The 17925-nt window shown below is 42.5% G+C and overlaps 1 pseudogene; it reads right to left on the minus strand.

The window, feature by feature from the left end:
- Nucleotides 1–10082: 10082 nt before the first annotated feature.
- LOC129690465 (RNA-binding protein with serine-rich domain 1-like) lies at nt 10083–10964 on the minus strand (annotated as a pseudogene).
- Between the last annotated feature and the right edge of the window lie 6961 nt (nt 10965–17925).

A 17925-nucleotide genomic window follows, 5' to 3' on the forward strand; every position in this document is an offset into this window, starting at 1 on the left:
ACCTCTCCTTCACTTATGCTGTACTCTCCTTCCAACTGCAAACAGCTCTTTTGTGTTTCTGCATTTCTCTTGTAAGACTTAAGAAACTTCACAACTTCCCGTATTTATCTGTTCTTCTCCCTAAAATATAAGTTCCATGAGGGCAGGGATAGAGTCACTATTATATACACTGGCAACAATCCTGTAACGAACACTGAATAAATCGCTTCTAAAAACTTGTCCAAAAGTTCCTTATAGTTTTGTTTTAAGGAAAAAGAAAAAAAAAAAAAAAAAAAAAGGCAGTGCTACTCATTTGGGAGAGAAATAGCAGCCAAATAGAAACGAGACTGCAAAGTCAAGGCAAGAAATGGCTGAAAAGAACTCCTCATTACCACCGCCAACGGCATAAACAGGCACTGAGCCATTTTCTATGAGTAATAAATCAAAGAGGGGATCCAGAACTCTAACTCTTGGGTTATTTGTAGAAATATTGGCCATTATTCATGCTGCTGTCCACAATAGGGAGCTATGGGGAGTGGTTACCAAGAGTATAAAAGATGATACAGTGAGGGTAGTTGAGGACAATTAGGAGGCTGCCACAGTAATTGTTCCGTGAGTAACCAAAACCTGATGAAGACAATGATAAGGAGGGGAAGAATTCCAAACATCTCCGTTGACAATCAGCAGGTGGGTGAGTGACCGACAGAAAGGCACGTCTGGGATGCATTCTAGGCTTCTAGCGTGACTGAGCAAATAGTGTAGTTAACAAAATTAAAGCTCCGTAGTGAAAGGTAAAGATGTTGCTGGGGAAATGGAGATTTCTAGTTCAATGCCCACTTCAGATACCTAGAAGAAAGCTAGAAATGCATATTCATGTAGTATTTTAGCATTAAGCTGAAAGTGTGGCTGAGATTCTACAACAGTGGTTCTTGGAGTATTTGATGTCCATTGTGCTTGCTGGCCTTCTAAGCTTTCATCTCCTGTCCCTTCTGTCTTTGTGGGCTGGTGGGAAACAACCCCCTAGTCAGGAAGAGAACGATTATGTCTTGAAAAACAAAAACATAAGGACTTAGGCCAGTGGGAGAGTTGGTTGTATTTGAGCAATGAAAAGGAGATAGGTAGCTGAAGTAGATCCAAAAGAAGGGTGTAGTCAGATTTGGGAGAGAAATGGCAGCCAAATAGAAATAAGGCTGCAAGGTCAGGGCAAGAAGGTCAAGATCAAGGCTGAAGGATTTTACAGGATTTTGAAGACAACCTTAATGACTTTGAGTTTTACTCTAAGTAAAATAGGTTTTTAGTTTAAGTAAAGTGGGTTTGTCAGTGTGAATTATGGTGGAGGAATGACATGTATTGAAAGTAGAGCATGAGAGCAGAAGCAGGATTGAAGGAAGGAACTTCAGACGTGTGAGAGGTGAGGGCTTTCATTGTGCGGTTGCTGTAGATGTGGTAGGAAAACGCTTGGGTTCTAGTGAGCAAAGAAAAATCAAAATGACTCTAAATTGTTGTGACTTTTAGAATGTATCCAGTAGCTTTTCTGACTTATGCTAAAATAACCCTCCTTTTGTAAAACACACTGCTAAGATTTTTGGCTTGGTTAGAACAAGCTTGCAACTTACTAAAGTGGGAAAGATAAGACTGGAAGAAGTTTCCTGTGGGAAGATAGGAATGAGACTTTTGATGTTGAGAATGTGGTGCTGATGTTCAGAAGTCTGGTGAAGATCTAGGTGAATATGTGGATGCTCAGCTAGCTTTAAGAGAAACGGAGAATGTATCACCCCCAATGATACCATATTGGTATATGGAGTGTTTTGACCTGAAAGAGTTACGAAAAGCAGACACTGGAAGAGTTCTCTGCCTTTCTATTACCCACCTAGAAGACCAGGACATACATGTGCTTTGGTAGTGCCTCCTTCTCTAACCCTGAACAGGGAAGGGAAGCATCCCTCATCTGGCCAGTGATGGAGGTAACATGGAGATGAGTCTACACAAACAATTCTTAGCAAGGATTATATAAACCCAGATGTTCTACCTCCCGTACTTTTTTTTTGCCATGCTCCACAATTTTATAATTTTTTGTTAAAAATGATAAAATCTCTAAATGCAATTACTGCTTGATTTTCCACCTTTTAGCTGATGGGCATGCTGGGAACTGAGCAGGGATATTCTCACTTTTTTTTTTTTTCCTGTTAACCGTTCATGATTTATCAGAATGTTTTTCTGCTAGTTTTCTTTTAATCAAAGGGCCTCATTGTATAATCTAAGAGGGCAAGAGAAATTTTGTTGTTGTTCTGCAGAATAACATGATACTGAAACTCAAAAACAAGAACACAAGGTATCTTTTTTTTCTTTCCTCAGGACCCCTCACAGCCTTCTGCTTTTCTTTCTACCTCTCTAAGCATTTCTTTTTGATTTTTCTTTCTGGGTCGTCTCTGCCACTCACCCTGCCAATGTTGGAGTGCCCACAGTAGCTCCTCCTATCCAGGGGTTTCCTGGCCATTCCTGTAGATCCTCCTTATCGCCCTAGCACACCAGCACTCCTCTACACACTTTCTCCAGGACATTCCTCGTGCTCTGATTGCCAATGTTTGTCTCTGGGCCCTATAGCTTCATTATAGGACTTCCTCTGAGACTCAGAACTTCCCCAGCTGTGAGAGAATAGATACATTTCACTCTTTAGACTTGATTTTGTTAAAAATGTTTTTTGAATGTTAGAAAACTCATTACCCTGCTCTGCTAAACAAAATTCTCCATCTAAATCTCTTTTCTGGATGACTTAAGAATAGAGGAAAATTGGAAAACTCTGCTTCTTGGGGTATATACCATTTCAGTAAGCAGAAGTGAGAAATATGTTCCCATTGATAAGTCTGTGCCGTCTAGAACCTGATAATACTTATTTTTTTTGTTGTTTTAAATACTTTCACTAGAACTGTTTTATATGGTTAACAAATATATATGAGACCCAATGTAAACAATGGCCATTCCCTTTTTGCCTTTAAAACAAAACAAAACAAAACATGCTGGTTAGTGTTTGTCAACTTGACACTAGTCACCTGGGAAGAGGGAACCTCAGTTGAGGAATTTCCTCCATCAGATTGTCCAGTGGGCATGTCTGAGGGTCATTTTATTGGTTAGTGATTGTTGGGGAAGAGCCCAACCTACTGTGGGTAGTGCCATTCCTGGGCAGGTGGACCTGGGATATAAAAGAAAGCAAGCTGATAGAGTGTGGTAGCTCACACTTTTAACCCCGGCACTGGGCAGGCAGAGGCTGGTGGATCTGTGTGAGTTAGAGGCTAGCCTAGTGAGTTCCAGAGCAGCCAGAGATACATGGTAGGACTTTCACCACAAAGAGTGTGTGTGTGGGGTGGGGTGGGGGGAGAATGGGGAAGGAGGGAAGAAGACAAGAAAAGAGAGCAGAGTAAGTTAGTAAGCTAAATTCCTCCTCTGCTCCAGTTCCTGCCTCTGTGTTGTTGCACTGAATTCCTGCCATGTCTTTCCTTGATGAGAGACTGTAACTTGTAAGCTAAATAAACCTTTTTCCCCTCAAGTTGCTTTTGGTTAGAATGATTTATAAACCATTATAAACAACAGAGAAGCAAATAAAAAAAAAGATATATGTTGTTAATAAATTAGTGAATTAGTACTGCTGTCAAAACAAAAATAAATTTAATATAAATTATCATAAGCCTAATTTTGTGTGAAATTTAATTGTTAAAAAGAGTTGATTCTTTGAATTCCTAATAAAAATGACATCTAGGGGGCTGGAGAGATGGCTTAGAGGTTAAGAGCACCGTCTGTACTTCCAGAGGTCCTGAGTTCAGTTCCCAGCAACCACATGGTGGCTCATAACCATCAATAATAAGATCTGGTGCCCTCTTCTGCCCTGCAGATGTACGTGCAAACAGAATATTATTATACATAATAAATAAATAAAATATTTTGAAAAATGACATCTAGGGTTGGTAGCAAGCGCCTTTAATCCCAGTCCTCAGGAGGCAGAGGCAGGCAGATCTCTGAGTTCAAGGTCAGCCTAGTCTACATAATGAGTTCTAGGTTAGCCAAGGCTATAAAGAAACCCTGTTACAAAAGAACTAAAACAACAACAATAAAAAGTCCCATAATACCAAACCAAAACAACAACAAAAACACAATGAAATATACCTATTGAAAAACTGTAACAAACTCATTTTATACTGAGATTCAGAACATTCATAAAATCATTTTGTGTCTTAGCTGAAATAGTAATTGCTTTGTTGCTTGCAATAAAAATCTTAATGATATTTTTATTTACATATAGGTTTCTCTTGTTTTTTAAGTTTTTATTCTATATTAGTCAAGATTCAGTAGAGACAGAGGAACTATCACATGTCTTTAGTAAGAAAGAGATGTAATTAAAGAAATTGGATACTTTTAAAACTATTTAGAGGTTGGAGCAGAGGCTGGGCCTGCCTGGAGGCCTTGGGGAAGAGACTTGGCAGGGGAGTGAGTTCAAGATAGCAATGCTACCTTTGGCACACTGCCTGAGAAGCTGTGATCCAGTTACCAGGAAGCTGAGACTGGAAATTTGCTTGTGGTGCTTTTCAGGCTGCTCTTTCTCCCTCAAAGATAGGAAAATGGACCCCTCCTCATTATGGGACTAGTCTCCCGATTTTATCAGATCTGGAAGTCTAAAGGCAGCCTGGGTAATGACGTGGGGCTGCCGAGTGCCACTCCACTGTCCCCAATGCCACAATTTCTTTCTTAGCATGACCATCCGGGCCTACCTCTCTTCTCTCCTAGGGATACATTTGAAATCTTAGCTCACACGTGGACCCTCTTGCAGTATGCAGTTCATGACCATGCAGTTCTGATATTTTCTTTCCCCTTCCTACTTGTCACCAGTCTCAGCTAAATGAGTGTTGGTGGGAGAACAAAACAAAACAAAACAAAACAAAACAAAACAAAACAAAACAAAACATGAGGGAAATATCTTCTGGCACTTTAGCCAGATTTTTTTTTTCTTAGAAAAACATAAATAATTCTTTTAGAATGCTTTCAATATTGCCCACGGCTCTGTGGTCTGTGTAACCCTTCATGGAATTTAAAGTGAACCATTTTAAGAGGTTCTCCTAGGTTTGGCGAAAGAAACATTTCACCGTGCAAAATTCCTAGAGTCTAGGAACCAGTCATTTTTGCTTGACTTCTTAGAGACCTGTGAAGAGACCCTCCTAACCTACTTCCTACCCAGAAACTCAAAAGGAGAAGCAAGGTTTGGGAATCCTAAATCATGAAAGCATCTTTGAAAAGAAAAGCCAACTGGCCCTCATAGGATGCTAGAATCTAGAACTTGCTTTCTGTGCTGACTAAACATCTGGAATAATATGGGGAAACAGATTGGGATGATCAACTGGCACAGAGTTCTTAGGAGTTGTGGGGACCAAGGAAACCAGTGTGTTTAGACCTGTATATCACATGAAGATCAACATTGTCACCTTAATTGTTCTCACATGCGTTCCTGACTTCTGCCCACATGCTGATGTGCATTGGGTACACAGTACACAGTAATGTCGTATCCCATGGGCAAAGAGTAACAGGACAAAAATCCACACAGGTGGGGCATTTTATCTAGTTATCTAAATAATTTGTTGTAGGCTTTTATAGCTAGCAATTATTAATCTGCTGTCAAATCAAGTTATTAGTCATTCATGTGTTTCCCTTAAGGGTACACATTTAAGAAAGTTCTAAAGTAGAATGTCGTATTCTCTTCTTCTAGGATTTATTTTTTATGTGTGGGTGTTTTGCCTGCATGCACATCTTTGCACAAGGGTGAATGGGCCCTGTGAATGCCAGAAGAGAGGACTGAAGCCCCTGAAACTGGAGTTACAGATGGTTGTGAGCCACCATGCTGGGAATTGAACCTGGGTTCTCTTGAAGACCATCTCTCCAGCTCAAGTTCTCCCCCTCCCCTGTTGAACGAAACTCAGTGCATTTGAAATGGTATGCCTCAGGGGAGACAGAGGAGTGAGAGTAGCAGGCATGGCCGCATAACCCTTCCTAAGGATTTAACTTTAATATGTGTACATGTGTGTATGGGGGTGAGTGCATGTTCCCCCAGTGTCCAGAAGAAGGCATCAGATCCCCTGGATCTGGAGTTACAGGCGGTTGTGAGCCACTTGGTGGTGATGGGAACCAAAACTTAGGTCCTCTGCAAGAGTAATAAACGCTCTTAACTGCTGAGCCATTTCTCTAGCCCCATACTTTCCTGCAACTCTTAAGAAAAGGGACTTCAGATCTTGATGTTTGCATTAGCTGAGTGACAGTGTCTCCCCTAAATATGTTCTTCTTGGGAATTAAAAGTTTTCAAGATGGTATACGTAGTACACAGTAGTTATAAGCAGGGATCTATTCACATTGCTACCAGGACAGATCAGGATTGCTAAACCACTTTCATATATAGTTGTTATTTTGACTTTTAATTTTTGGTCATAAGTGCTGAAAGCCTAGAATATGCTTTTCTAAATTTCCATATAATTTGCTTAATCAAAGGAAATGATTGTTTGTCTAGTCTAGGTGCAAGCTTCCAAAGGAGGGAAGCAACTAACAGTCCTACCCAGCTATGATGCTTGTGAAACCACAACAATGGCCAGCATGCCACAATAATCCTAACCGTGCAATACTGGCATGCATTACCTGGCTGTAACCAACAAACCAACAGCTTTCTAATTGGACTTAAGACTCCTTCAGCAAGAGGAAAATCATGGCTGGGTACTGGAATCCTAGTGAGCAACCTAGGGCTAGTGAAGCCATGTATCTTGGAGGAGAACCTACAACCATCAGTTTACTAAACCAGCTGTCTCCCTGACTACCTTCTAAATATCTGTCCTTACACTGACAGACAAGGGTAGTTCTCACCCTTCATTGAAGAAACTCTCTTTGCAACAGATGGAGACTATTACAGAAACCACAACCAATCAAAATACAAAGTCGTGGAGCCCATTCCTCAGGATGGATCTACAATACAACTTCCAAACCTAAGTCTTAGGGGTCCTTGGGAAAGAGGGAAAGATTGCGAGAGTTGGAAGAGTTTGAGGCTGTATCTCCTAGGAATGTCAGAAGTTTGCACCCATACAATCTCACCAACATGACTGTCTAAACATGAGTTGAGCAGGAACAACAATAGGTATGAAAAAGTAGATAGTGGAAAAGCCCTCCATGCCTCAACCCGACACAAAGGACTATAGGCAACTAAGGAATAATGTTGAGTTGGAGAACTAGTCTTCCCCAGGGAAAAGCACACCAGCTGGTTGTCCGAAGCCAAGTGTTCAACTCTGAAAACAGATGTACAAGTAACACTATACAGGCTGAGCAAATTGTGTTTAAAAAAATATGTGTGTATGTGTGTACATATGTAAACATATCAACAGTTAATGAAAAGAGGGGCCATGAATTTGAAAGAGAGCAAGGACGGGTGCATGGAAGGGTTTACGGAGAGGACAAGGAAAGGGAAAAAGGTATAAGTATATTATAATCTAAAAAAAATAATTAAAATATTTTTAGAGTAAAGACATTTCTCTTAATTAATATGAATTTAAGCTCTATATAAAGCAATCTTATAGTAAATGAATTTTGTTCAGCTGCTCTTTTGTTCTTTTCTTCCTCCCTCAATCCCTCCCTTCCTTCCTTCTTTTCTGCCTTGCTCCTTCCCCCACCCCCGCCTTTGAGGGTCTCACTTTGTAGTGCTCTCTGCCCTGCAACTCTCTCTGTTGACCAAGCTGGTTTCCAGCGCACAGAGATCTGCCTCTGCCTCCCCAGTAGTGGGATTGTAGGTGTTCACCACCACGTCTGTGTCAGCTGCAATTTTAAATTAAATTTTAATCATTTCAAATTTTCTCACTTGAAATACTTTCAGACTTATTCAAAATGTTAGAAAGTTGCAAAAAAAAAAAAAAAAAGGGTGATGAATTCCCATATGCTTCTTAACTCTGAAAACCTGGGTTCTACAGATTCAAAGAGCTTACACCATTTCAAAACCATGAATTGTCCTCAGCACAGCATTATTAACTAATCCATGTGTCTCCTTCAGAATCTGTCAGCTGTTCTAGTGCGGTCCTTCCAGAATTCATTCAGAGCTCTAAGGCTTCATGCAGGGATCTTAGACCCTTGGTCTCCTTTTCTCTGGGGTGGTTTTTCACTTTGCCTCTCTCTTTCGTGACTTTGACTCTTTATAGAGAGGATCCAGCTGTTATTTTCTAGAATGCCGCTCAGTTTGGATTTTCTGATGTTTCCTTATAATTAAATTCAGGGCGGACATTTCGGCCAGGTTGTGGTACTTTCCTTGTGTGTCCTGTCAGGGGGAACATAGCTAGCAGAGTTGGCGTTGCTTGGAGTTACCACTGTCCAGTTCTTTTTCTTGAAATGACTAAGCATCGTGTAACTCTGAAACGATGGAGATATTCTGCTTTTCATCATTTTTTTCCTTTTTTATAATTTATTTAATTTTATTTTATGTGCATTAGTGTGTGCATCAGATCCCTTGGAACTGGGGTTACAGACAGTTGTGAACTGCCATGTGGGTGCTGGGAATTGAACCTGGGTCCTTTGGAAGAGCAGACAGTACTCTTAACCACTGAGCCATCTCCCCAGCCCTTTTCATCACTTTTTAAGCTAATTCTAGCATCTTCAAGCCATCGTCAGAAAATAATTATTACTGTGGGCTTTTGCCAAATGCTGTGGTTGGTCTACCCAGTGAGATACCATCGGAGAAAGCGGATTTTCTCTTGCCAGCAGGTGTCAGTTACAGAGAGCTTCTCGGTTGGGGGTGGGAGCCCCCATTTGTCCCTCTCAATGCTGGGACCCTATCTGGCTTGAACCTATGCAGGTTTTGTGCATGTTGCGAAGTCTCTGTGAGCTGAAATGTGTGTCATCATTTTTGTTGTCTCTGGAAGACGCTGTTTCCTTGGAGCCATCCACCCCTTCTGGCTCTCACACGCTCTCTGTCTCTTCTTCCACATAACTCCCTGAGCCCCGAGGGGAGGGATTTGATGAAGACATTCCTTTTAGGGCTGGTTGCTACAAACTCTCTCACTCTCTGCATGGTGTCCAGTTGTGGGTCTCTGTGGAAAAAAATCATTTCTAAATATGTGCAGGGTTTCAAATGTCTTTGGTAGGCAGCAGTGAGAGTGGGCGCTGGTGATGCCTTACATCGCTCTCCACCCAGACACTCCAGCTGCCAGGATTTTCCTTTTCTTCCTTTTTAAAAAATGAAGTTCATTTATTTACTTGTTTGTTGAGACAGGCTCTTGTCACATAGCCTGGGAGGCTCACATTTGTCAGCCTCCTGAATCTGTTTTCCAAGGTGCCAGGTGGAAAAATTTATTCATTCATTCATTCATTCATTCATTCATTCATTTGCATTCTAATCCTAAATTTATTCAACACAGTCCTTTCACTCTACACAAGTACAAACACAACCTTCTCTAAAATGCTACAAAGTTATAAAACTCAAAACAAGTTTTATAGTACTGACTGTACAATAAAAGCAAAAAAAAAAAAAAAAAGGCAATGCTCGCATTGCCAAAGCTGACCTGCAGCATCACCGTGACTAGCAGGTAATAATGGGTGGGTGGGTTCCGTGAGGACCCTGTAGAACTGGGACGGAAAGGACACTCTATGGAGAAACCCTTAAAAGGGCCGACCCTAGCGGTTGATGTGTGCTCAGCAGGAAACACGGTCAGGCCCCACACAACAGCAGCGTGGTCCTTTCGGCAGATGTGGCCCAGCAGCAGCAAGGGCGTGGCCAGGCTGTCTGACTGGTTCTAGGTCATCCGTGGAAACCGATGTGCTGCCGTATGGAGGGCTTGTTTGTCCCCGTTGGCTCTGCTACCAAACGGACTCAACAACTGGAAGGGGTGAACTTTCCAGCCAGAAAACTCCAGGCTACCTCTATGGGCACAGTCCCAAACCAACAGCATCTCTGCAGCCAGAATCCTCCTGCAGAGGAAATACATAAATCGCTGTCTTCCAAGTCTCCCCTGGTAAGGGATCCTTCCCTACAGATCCTCATTTGGCTAGAGAAAGGACAGAACTGAGCCGGGACATGAAGTTACAGAGGTAGTCAGCGCCCCTGCTTATTGAGAGGACTTGGAGCTGGAGCGGCTCCTGTGGCTGCGGGCGTCCAGGAGATGGAGACCTACCAACAGGTGACCTGCGTCTTGGGGAGCGAGATCTCCTCCTCATCCGTGGGGGTGACCTGTGCCACACGGGAGGTGGTTGGAGCATTCTCCTGGGCGGGCTGAATCGCCGAGGGGGTGGCCGAGGCCAGGGCGCCAGCACAGCAGTAGCAGTGATCTCCTGGCCATCAGTTTGTCCTCCATCCATGTGTTTCAGTGGCATAACCTTTGGATAGATGAGGATGCATCCTTTCTGCAGGCATGTCAATCATTTTAATTTTCCCATAAGTAGGAAATATTTCCATGATATGATCGTTGGTCACATTCCTGGTGGGCCTCCCAATATGCACTTTGGTGAGTGTAGGTGAAGGGCTCCGCCTTTTCCTTTCCTTTCCATCTCTTTTAGGGGCCTTGGATTTGGAGCGGGAACGCCGCCTGTTGTCATGCCTACGCTGAGAAGGGCTGGGGGAGCCAGAGGAACCGCTAGAACTGGAGCTTCGGGATGTGCTCGAACTCCCTGAGCGGCTGGGTGCAGAGGACGAGCTAGAGCCACTGCTTGAGCCTGTGCTGGTGCTGGAGCCTGCGCTGGAGGTTGAGCTGGACCGAGGCCTGCCTGGTGCTGCTGCTCCCACTTGAAGCACTGCGTCTCTTCCGGGTCTTATCCCTGCCGCGATCCTTCTCACTGGACTCTTTGGTGGCCGCTTTATCCTTAGAGCAATCCTTGCACTTCTCGTCAGAGCTGTCCTTGCGTTTGGTGGGAGAAGGAGCCGTAGTGCTGGGCTTTTTGGTATTTTCTTTGACTCCTAGCAAGCTCTTCTTTTTCACTCCTGATAAATCCATTCTCCCCTTGAGGATGTCACTTGAGCCACTATCCTATCTTGAAGGCAGATGTCTACATCTTTCTGTTACATGGTTCAATAAACTATTTGTTATCTAAGCCTTTCTGATTGCAATCTGAGGCAGGATGGCAGCAGCACCCAGACGGCACACACTTTCACAGGTGTTGGGAGGGTCAAGGGAAACACCAAGATGTGGCTGTGGTTGGGAGCTTTCGCAGATCTAGAAGGATACGGAGAAGAACCCATTTACCAGAATACGGGACTTGGGGGCAAGTCGGGCTGTCGGTACAGACGCAGCCCCTTGGCTCCAGCTCTATGAAGGATGAAGAGTGCGACTGAGGAGCTAATTCTTTTTTCCCTTTCTTCCTTCTTTCTTGATCTTTTGTTGCTTCCCACAGCCGAACTTGAGTGTAATTTGGGGAAAGGGAGGCTGTTTGATAGTCTAATGAACTCAGCCTGATGGCAGTAAACATGATGTACAGGGGACCTGGAAGGGCCCTGGACAGCACTCCTCACTATTCTAGCTCCTGTCACATTATTTTACAAAGGGCTGTGGGATATTAGGCAAGGTTCTTATAGAAATGACTTTTATGATTGTTACAGCATGTGATGATTACCTTATCCTGTCATTCAGTCCCACTTACTGAATCTTTTGTTTATTTTTTTTAATATACTTTGAAAAAGTACAAAGAATTTAGAAGTCAGTCACTGTTCTCTCAAAGTGTAACAACTGAAAGAGTCAATACCTCAAATTAAAAACAATCTTCATAAAGTTACTGTATTTTATAGCATCTACAGACTCAGTTCTCTTTCCTATGCAATGTTTGCCATTTTTTTTTTAGAAAATTCACATTATCTTTAATATAATTAAAAAAAACAGAACCCCAATTTATGATCTCAGGTGCAAATAACTAATATTTCATAAGAAGTAGCCCAATTAAACTGTTCATTTTGTAAAGTTCTTAGGATGGGGACAGAGTAGCTCAGGAGTAGAACATGTGCCTAACATATGTGAGGTCCTGGGTTTGATTCCCAATACTGGGGGGGGGGGGAGACATCACAATAGGAAACAGGATGTTGTCCGGAAAGCAGAGAGGTGTTTTGAATAGTAAGCACTGTTTTGAATACTTCTGTGGTTGTCATTTGCCTATGGAGTTGGTGGAAATGAAATCTAATAATGTTTGTATCTTATGCCTTCAGCACAAGAACAATCATCAGGCCTGGATAGAGACTGTTTTTATACTCTTCCAGGACTGAAGATGGTGTGTGTTGGTCCCGTCGGGAACCATGCTTCAGAATTTGCTGGTGTCCCTCTCACATCAGTGTGAACTAGTAAATAAATGTTGACTAATTTCATCCTGCTTCCTGCGCTTTGGATATTTATTTATCTATTTACCTGCTCAGTTAAATGAGTCATTTTGTGATGAGTCCAGACAGCCAACTTGACCACAGAGTAAAGACTAAATATTAGAGGACCACAATGCCATTGTTAGACTATGGAGGCAGCTTCAGCACTGAACTGTGGTCACCATGTTACCCATAAGGAGAGAAGCAACTGTGAGTTAAAGTACTTTTTCTGCTTTGTAGGAAACTCCACCCCATCTGCTCTTCATCATTATCTTCATCTTCTATTGGATGACCTACACATGTATATGTCTGAAGAGAAAGTGCTGATAATACTAGAGGACACTAGTTGAAGTCTTGGAAATATCAGAGAACTGTTCTCAGCTGCTGCTTTCAGCTCACACTGGCGCCTTTTGTAAACATCGCAATCTCTGTTCCACAGATGAGAGCTTCAGCAAAGCCCCGTTATCAAAGCAAACAGCACAACACGGGCTCTGAACGGGCTCCAGCAAACACTGTGTGTCCTGTGCAGAACTGGTCAGTTCACTCACACAAATGTCAAAGAACAGGCTGCCCGGAGCAAATCATCAGCCTTGCGCATATACATGGACAGAGATTTCTGCACTTTCTGCATTTTCCAAGGTTCAGAGAGAAGCTGGGTGCTGTAGTCAGTGATCCAAAGTACTAGAGGCTCAGTGCATCTTGGGAGAGAAACAGATTTCTGGTTCATAACACAAGAATAAAGTCTGTCTTGTAGGCACTGTGCAAAGAATTCTTTTCTTCCTTCCCTCCTTCCTTCCTTTCTTCTTTCTTTCTCTTTCTTTCTTTTCTTCTTTCTTTCTTGTCCGAGACAGGCTTCCTTTGTGTAGCCTTGCTGTCCTGGAACTAACTCTGTAAACTAGGCTGCTCTTGAACTCATAGAGATCTACCTGCCTCTGCCTCCCCTGTGCAAAGGATTCTTAATTAAGTAGAATCACAACTCTATGAAGGAAAAACTTAGAAAGACAAGATGGAGAATTCGAAGACCAAGGTAAGTCAACAGAAGCAGCAGGTTGGATTTACAAAAGAAAGACCACTTCATTCCTTATGGTAAATAAAGGTTCATAGATTGTGTATCTTAGAGTGTCTGAAGAGGTCTATGGCCTTGAATAAAGGGATCCTGCGCCCTTAAGTCCATTTGCATACACTTCTCCAGACAGTGGAGCTTTAAGCAAGACACTTGTTGAGATGGCATATGCTAAACCATCTAGAAGAAACAGTGGGCAGCCCACTGTTATATCAACACTACATATTGGCACACTCTGGATCTAGAATGTGCAGGTGCAATGAAGCTATGTTTACTGTTAAGTGGCCACAAGGACAGGAACAAACATCCCTCCCCAGAGTGAGATTGGCGAGTCTTCTAAGAATCAAACTGGGCAGAGCTCTTCGGACATTGTTTGCTTGCTCAGGAAATATAGAGAGAACTCAGAACTCTAAATTAGGAGACCTGCAAGGATTCCTCAGGAAATGTGGCTGGAAAGGAAGGTACTAGGAACCAAGAATGGACGACCAGATGCCAGGTATCCTGAGGTATGTTTAGAAAAGGTGAAGCCGAAGCAACTTCCCTTCTCTACTGGCATATCATCAAAAGCTCCCCCGCCCTTTGGCCATGAGCCAAGGCAGGAGGCAAGAACAGAATGAACTCTTTGGGTAAGGGTGTGCGCTGTTCCTTTTTCCCCCTTTGGTTGTTGGAATCAGTTTAAGAGAATTATTGTTTAGGCGATCGGTAACAAAATTGCCTGGCTCTGCTGTTGCTACAGGTGGCGAAAGTGGACAGTAGTCAGCAAGGGTCCCGTTTCTTTTGTGTTTGATTTGGTTCTCTCTTGCTTTCACTGCTCTTTCTTGGGTGCTTCTGCCCAGGGTATATGGGCTGGAGTTACTAAGTCTGAAGAGAAGAGCTTCCAGGAGAAGCCAGTGCACAGATTGCTTCACTTGGAGGCTTCTTTCTCTGACCCAGACCCGTGAGTACCTGGCAGACAACCCTCAGGGTCGCACCTGTAATACCCAGTGAAGAGCAGACTCTGTGGGAACGAAGCAGGGTCCCCGGTGGCTCTGAGGGAAGGCCACCAGATCAGAGCACCCCAGTGAGCTCTCTCACAGCAGTGGTGAAGTGGGGTGTGAGGCCTCCTCTCCTGCTTCTCAGGCCAACTTCAGGTTGGGAGGTTGGAAGGATGTTAAGTTAAGAAGTGGGGTTTTTAGGTTCTTACAACAACTGCCTTGTCACCTTTTCTCTCACTTTCTCACCCTTTCTGAAGTGAAACAGGCCGTTTCTGTATATAGGAGTGGAACTGTGAACAGAGAAAAAAAAAATGTGTAGAAGCCTAGCAGTTTCAGAAGGAGCACAGAAAGGTGCCTGAGGTCACTAAATACATTTTATTAGTTATTAAACAATTGTGAACAGATGAAGAAAGGGTTTGAGCCTATCTAATACTCCTTTCCTTAAGTTAGCCAAACACACACACACATACACACACATACACACAAACACACACACACACACACATACACACACACATACATACACACACACACACGCACACACAGTATTCCTACTTACAATAAATACTCTATTTTTATAAATACAATAAATACTACATGAATCTTCTGGACCACAAGTTCCTGCAAGGTAGGGTCCACTCGTTCCTCTTCCATTCTTGTCCTGAAGTACTAAGCCTGGCACATATATTCTAAATCCCTATTGGATGGATGGATTGTAGGCCAGAAATACTAATGATTTCTCAGTTATTTTTGAGAGTGTTGAAACGAGACTTGATATTGTACATGTGTTAAAAAGGGCACATTCAAGTAGCTCCGACAGAACGTTTAGTTTAGTTTTAGTAAAAGCATTTTTAAGTACTAATAATTGAGGGTCTTGAGGATGCTATGTAAGTACCATAAAGCTACCACAAAGCTACACTCCATCCCCACACCAATGAATTTAATAACTTTTAGAAAAATGTGTCAATAATATTTCCCTCAAATAATTTGAAAACAAATAGAAATGCATACATTTTAGCATGCCTTTCTGCTTTCCCACCAAGGACAAAGGGCTCATTTGAGACTACAGTATTAAGATTTATTTTTTTTAAGCAGTGAAAAGATGTTTGAAGCTCTTTCTTCATTATGTTTGATGAGAATGTCTTCCTAACACTTGGAATAAAACAGTCATTTAATTAAATTTGACCGTTAGTCTAGTACCCGTAAAAAATTAAGGCTAGCAAAATAAAAATCCCTGGAGGATGAGCCCAAGGTTCTAAATGTACTGGAAAGGTAATTTTTAAAATGTGTGCACAACCCACAAGTACATTAAAAAATGACACCCAATGGTATACATGTGAGTTACCCTTTTTACTGGTGAAATTAGCTCTCACAGGCATGCAGTGACATCTCGTGGTGATGAGCAGACACATCAAAGACCTTTGACTTTGTGTTACTTGTGTAAAGAGGGATGTGTCTTCCAGAGAGGAGGCTGGACAAGTAAGCACAGTGAATGACTATAACTCTCTTTAAACAAAACTTCCTTACATTTGCAATGAAACCAATGTGGGGTTTGAGAAACTAACTGGGGAAGTGAGAGGGTGCCCCGGTAATCCCAGAACGCAAGACTGTTAGGGGGAAGGATTGTCAATTTGAATCAGACTGGCCTACATGGCAAGACTTTTATTTCTTTTCAGTAGGTCTCATGCTTTTAGAAGAATTTACTCAATTCCTCTAAGCAAAATATTTCATAAGTAATAACATCCTGTTTATTAAAAAAATTATCATTGTGGTTGGCTTTCAAACAAAGGAGGTTTTCTACAGTTATGATTGTCTTTGATTTTACCTTTATACAGAGGGGAGTATGAGCAAGGCTAAAGGAGCATTAAAGGAGTTAAAGCTTTTTACCAGGACCAGTGAGATGGCTCAGCAGGTAAAGACACTGGCTACCTGACTGATGTGAGTTCAATTTCCAAGATGCACATGGTAGAAGGAAGACACTTGATTCTTGCAAGTTGCCCTTTGACCTCCACTTACACACATTGATGAGCACACAAACAGAAATGGCATACAATATTTAAATTTAAAAAATTCTATATGATAACTGGGGTAGTTTAAATAAGGAAGGCCCCACAGGCTCTTGAATTTGAATGCTTAGTCATCAGGGAGTGGCACTATTTTAAAAGGATTAGGAGGTGTGGCCTTGTTGGAGGAAGTATGTCATTGGGGATGGGCTTTGAGGTTTCAAAAGCTCAAGCCAGGCTCAGTGTCTCTTTTCCTGCTGCCTGTGAATCCAGATGTAGACCTCACAACTACTTCTCAAGCACCATGCCTGTAATGCCTGCAGCCATGTTCCCTGCCATAATAATAATGTCTTAAACCTCTGAAACTGTAAGCTATCTGTAGAGCTTGTTTTTGAACTCTACTTTATTTGGGGTGCTTAGGTCTCTACCTCCCTTCCAATCTCCCAATGTAGGAGAGAGAAGGTTAGTGGGGAGAGGGCTACAGACCCCTTCATTTCTCCCAGCTGTTTAGGGTCAATGTGTTCTTTTTGGGCTCTAGACCAGTCTCCCTCAATAGCAAACACAGCCAGCAGCTTCCTCCAAGCTGCTACACCCTGCAGGGTTTCTCACCGTCTGTCTGCTCTAAACAGACAGGTCTCTCAGGTCTCTTCAAACTGCTACATGCCACACGCCAACAACGCACACCACCGCTGCTTTCTCTGGGCTCTCAAATTTATACACCTCCCCCACCCCAGCCCTGGACCTCTCCTTTCTCCCTGCCACCGAAGGCACAAGGTAGATCATTACCAGCTGGCAAAGCCACGCCCCATATAAGACAATTAATAGCTGTGGACAAACTATAGCCCAACTAAAATCCCACACTTAGGATTAAATAAAAAACATATTTACACAACATAACTGACTTTACAAAGAAACCAACACTTCCATTACAGCAATTTCCCCCAATGAAGTGCTTTCTAAGAGTTGCCATGGTCATGGTGTCTCTTCATGGCAAGAGAACAGTGACTAAGACAATAATGTAAGTGAAAAATTTCATCCTTCAAAACAATCCCAGTGACTCAAGTATCCCTTTTGTTAACTAGTAGCCAGCAGGGACCAAAGAGCTGGCTCAGGGGTTAAGAGTACATGTTGCTTTTGCAGAGGACAGGAAATTGGTTCCCAGAGTGGTAGTTGACAACCATTCATAACTCCAGCTCCAGGGGATCTGATGTCCCCTTCTGATCTCTGCGGGCACCAGGCGCGCACATATGCACATATGTACATCTCGGCAAAACACTCATTTACATACAATAAAAACAAATCTATTTTAAAAAATATAAAGTACCCAATAGTCTCTAACTGGAGAACAGAGTTTCACAGACAAATTATTTCAACCTCCTCTTGTGGTAAAGAGTCCTCAGAGCCAGGAGGACTTGTGTTACCATCTTCTGATTCCTTTTTTAAATGCATAGATCTAAAATTAAGAGCGGCGCTTTTCTCAGTGACAGTCTACAGCTGGCAGATCACGGTGTTTTCCTCTGAGCATCACTGACACACACCTACTGAGATCAGCTAGTCTCCAGCTCGACCAATTGG

Source organism: Psammomys obesus, unplaced genomic scaffold (genome assembly GCF_907164565.1).
Source record: "Psammomys obesus unplaced genomic scaffold, mPsaObe1.curated_primary_1811, whole genome shotgun sequence".
NCBI lineage: Eukaryota > Metazoa > Chordata > Mammalia > Rodentia > Muridae > Psammomys > Psammomys obesus.